We start from the raw sequence: 4,935 nt of genomic DNA on the forward strand, positions 1-4,935 counted from the left end.
ATCTATCTTTATTTTCTATGCAATTTCCCTTGTGTTTGTGTTGAATCCGTGACTTGTTTCATCTTGTGTCATTGTTTCTGTTTTGGTGTTAAAATACACCTTGTATCTTGTAATCCTTGTGTTGTTATTGTTGGCCGAAAGTTGCTCTCAAAGGAGTCCTCGGGTTCTAGTTGATTTGTGGACTGTTTTGAGTAGTTTTTGAGCCTTCTCTTGTCTTTCCCGTATCAAATTGTAACTTTAATTGTTTTTCCCTTTGAACCTAAGATTACATTATTAGGTAGGGTTACCATAAAGTACAATCAATCTACAATAGGCTTTATTCCCATCCCATTACAAGTTTGTACCACCAATTTCTTGCCTAACCCTTTAGACAAAGGATCTGCTAAATTGAGTTTGAACTTCACATATTGAAGCGATATTATGCCATCCTCCAATAATATTCTCACATGATTGTGTTTGAGACGAACTTGTCTTGACTTGCCATTGTAACAATCACTTGAAACCCGAAATATAGCCGCTTTATTATCATAATATATAGTCAAAGGTGGTATTAGCTTACCCCATAATGGAATATCTATCAGCATACTCCACAGCCAATCAGCTTCTTCTCCAGCAGAAGACATAGCGATAAATTCTGACTCCATGGTTGAGTGAGTAATACATGTCTGCTTCTTTGATCTCCAAGATATTGCTGCTCCAGCCAAAGTGAAAATTCAAGCAGTAATAGATTTAGAGTCATTCGGATCAGAATTCCTAGTAGCATCACTATAGCCTTCAAGAACTGCTGGAAAGGTAGAATAATGCAGGCCAACATTAATTGTACCCTTCAGATACCTTAAAATACGAATTAAGGCATTCCAATGCTCAACTCCAGGGCTACCAGTAAACTTGCTCAAAGTTCCTACAGCATAACCAATATCTGGCCTGGTACAATGCATGGCATACATAAGACTCCCAACAATCTGAGAATATGTCAATTGATCAAGAATATCACCAGAGTTTCGCACTAGTTTGATGCTAGGATCAAATAGTGTAGGAGCAGTCTTGTCGTCAAAATGACCAAACCTCTTTAGAACCTTCTCAATATAACTTGATTGAGTAAGAGTCAAACCACTTGCCGATCTTACAATTTTGATGCCTAAAATTACATCAGCTTCTCCAAGATCTTTCATTTGAAACTGAGAAGCAAGAAAATATCTTGTTTCTTTGACTCTTTCGATATCAGTTCAAAAGATCAACATGTCATCTACATAAAGACATATTATAACACCAGAATTTTCTTGAAATTTACTAAATATGCAGATATCTCCACCATTGATTAAGTATCCATTAGAAATCATAACTTTTCTAAATTTATCATGCCATTATTTTGGAGCTTGTTTTAATCCATAAAGAGATTTAAGAAGTTTACAAACTTTACGTTCTTGACCAGGATTGACAAATCCTTCTGGTTGTTTCATGTAGACTTCTCCGTCTAGATCTCCATTCAGGAATGCAATTTTCACATCCATCTGATGAATCACAAGACCATGAATTACTGCTAGAGCAATCAAGAGACGAATAGAGGTCATCCAAGCTACAGGTGCAAAAGTATCAAAATAACCAATATCTTTCAATTGAGTAAAGCCTTTAGCTACCAAACGGGATTTATACTTATCTAAAGTACCATCGAATTTCATTTTCTTCCTAAAAATCCATTGGCAACCAATTGGTTTACATCCAGGAGGAAGATCTGAAAATATCCATGTATTATTAGATAATATAGAATGTATTTCATCATCCATGGCTTCACGCCAAAATGGAGCATCATGTGAAGACATAACTTCAGCATAACTTTCAGGATCCTTTTCAACCAAATAAGCTTGAAAATCAGGTCCTAAAACTTTTGATTTGGCTGATCTTGAACTACGTCTTGGTTGACTTTCTTCCAATGGCTCAACTATTTTTCTTTTAAGAGGAGAAATAGAAGAACTTGAATCTTGTTCAAAAGAATCTTTTTTCTTGGGATATATATGCTCAAAAAAGTTAGCATGTAAAGATTCAATAATTGTGTGAGGACTTGGGGTCTCAAGATTTAAAAATCTATAAGCCTTACTAGTTTGTGAATAACCAATAAACACACAATCTACTCCTCTATAGCCAATCTTGGTTAAATGTTGATTTGGTAATCGAACATGAGCCAAGCAACCCCATACTTTAAAATAATTTATATTTGGTTTTCGATTATTTCAAAGTTCATATGGAGATGCATCATGATTCATGGAAGTAATTCTATTCGAAATATGACATGCTGAAAGCAAAGCTTCAATCCATAAAGTTTCAGATATACCAGATCCATAAAGCATAGAATTAACCATTTCTATGAAAGTCCTATTTTTTCTTTCTGCTACACCATTTTGTTGTGGTGTATAGGACATGGTCAATTGTTTTTCAATGTCTTCTCTCTCACAAAAATCAATAAAATCTGATTTTAAGTACTCTCCACCTCTATCAGACCTAATTGACTTAATTTTCACACTCAATTTATTTTCAACTTCTGCTTTATATGCTTTGAAAGTCTCAAATGTTTCATCTTTTGTTTTCAACGGAAAAATATAAGTATATCTTGAGTAGCCATCAATAAAAGTGATAAAATACCTCTTTCCATGACGTGACAAATAATCCATCTCACAAATATCAGTGTGGATTAATTGCAAAAGTGTGAAAGTCCTTTCAACTGTCTTAAAGGGCTTCTTAGTAATCTTGCATTTACTACAAGTAAGACACTTAGTAATATGATTCTTTTCACAATCTTTGATTAATCCATTATTCACCATAAGTTCAATGGATCTAAAATTCACATGTCCCAGACGTTCATGCCATAAGTCCAGAGACTCCACAAGATAAGCAGAAATATTTTCATTTTCAATATTGAGTTTAAACATTCCATTTGCAACATAACCTTTTCCAACAAACATGCCATTTTTAGATAAAATAAACTTATCTGCCTCAAAAACCATTTTAAAATCATGCTTCGAAAGAAGCGTACCTGACACCAAGTTCTTTCGAATATCAAGAACACGCAATACATCCATCAATGTAACTATCTTTCCGAAAGTAAACTTTAGTTCAACAGTTCCTTTTCCCACAACTTTAGTAGAGGAGGAGTTTCCCATATATATAATTTTACCGTCCCCCACTAATTCATAAGTCTTGAAAGAATTTCGGTTACCTGATATGTGACGAGTTGCGCCAGTATCTATCCACCATTCCACTTGATCTTCCGCTACAAATGCTTCTGTGACCATTGCCACAAGATCATCTATTTTATTTTTATTTGATTTTTCTTTCTTCTTTTCGACTTTGAGAATTCTACAATCACGCGCATAGTGACCAACTTTGTGACAATGATAGCATTCACCAGATTTAAAATTGGCACCATTACTCTTGAAATTTGTAGTCTTCTTTGCTTTTGAAAAATTCTTATTTTCAGGTTCCTTCTTGTTTGATTTTTCTTCAACCATATGAGCTTTCATGACAGGCTCCTTTAAACTATTATTATCGCGCCATCGTGTCTTTTGTTCAATTTGCAAGTGTTGCGACAATTGTTCAAGAGTCAAATCTTCCTTTTTGTGTAAGAGTTTGCTTCGGTACTCTTTTTAAGATGGAGGAAGTTTTGATACAATAGCACCAACATGAAAGTTTTCATCAAGAGCAATTCCAGATATAGCAATTTTATTAGCTATAAGTTGGAATTCTTGTACTTGTTCAGTGATTGACTTGTCATCAACCATTTTGAACTCCATATAATTTGAAACGAGAAATTTCTTAGAACTTGCCTCTTCGGCTAAATAAATAGCTTGAAGAGTGTCCCATATCTCTTTAGCATATTTGCATTTAACATAATATTGATCATAATATTTGTTAGACATTCCTCCAAGAATATAATTTTTGCACAAATAATCATTATATTTCCATTTGACAATTTGTTCTTTAATCAAAGTAGCCTCGTCAGATGCTACCTCAGAACCAGGAGCATTAGGACAAGGTTCTTCAAGAACATATGTCAACTTTAATCGTTTTAAAAAGAATTCCATCTTTCCATGCCATCTAGGAAAGTCTTTGTCATCAAATATTTCAAAATTAGGATTAGGAAAAGATGGAATACTATTTGATATTGATGTAAAAGCCATAGAGACAACTATCTTCAAATTGTTAGAACAATAATGATAATTGTACAAGAAATTCAAAATAAAACTTGCTTGGCTTAGAGGCACGATAATACGCTTCTTGAAGATAGTTTTGAGTCTCTCCCACGAGCAAACGGAAGAACAACTAACAACTCTATCTTCGGGATTCAACTAAGCCAAAAAACAAGTAGCATTCAAGAATGTTGCTCTTCTATTCTTGAATTGGTGATTTCACCATTTGATCAATGCCTCTCTAGTGTTTTCAAAGGGAAAGTAGTTTTGAGTGCTTGTCTTTTCAAACCAAAGAAAACAATATTTATAGGATGAAAGTTTCATGCATGAGAAGTATATTAATTAAGTAATAGCTAATAGGGTCATGTATGTTTTAAAACAAAAAATGTCATTCTTTCAAGAACCTATAACGTAAAACTTAATGAATAATGAATTTGTCAAATACATTTTCTTTGTAACTCAAAACTTATGAATAATGAATTTATCAAATTCATTTCCTTTGTAACTCAAAATTTTAAGTGATGTATTTGTTTCAAAACTAATTGAAACATAACTCTTAAAAAATCTTTAAGCGATGTATTTGTTTCAAAATTTATTGAAACATAAAATCAACAGACTCTGATCTGTTTTGATTACTTCTAAGTGGTTTCTTACAATCTTCACTCTTTTCATTTTTTATTACTTTTGCAGTGCAAACTAGGACGATGGTTACATTGAGAACTACGCCAGTAACACTGCCTATGAAGGGCACATG

Source organism: Capsicum annuum, chromosome 12 (assembly GCF_002878395.1).
Source record: "Capsicum annuum cultivar UCD-10X-F1 chromosome 12, UCD10Xv1.1, whole genome shotgun sequence".
Classification (NCBI taxonomy): domain Eukaryota; kingdom Viridiplantae; phylum Streptophyta; class Magnoliopsida; order Solanales; family Solanaceae; genus Capsicum; species Capsicum annuum.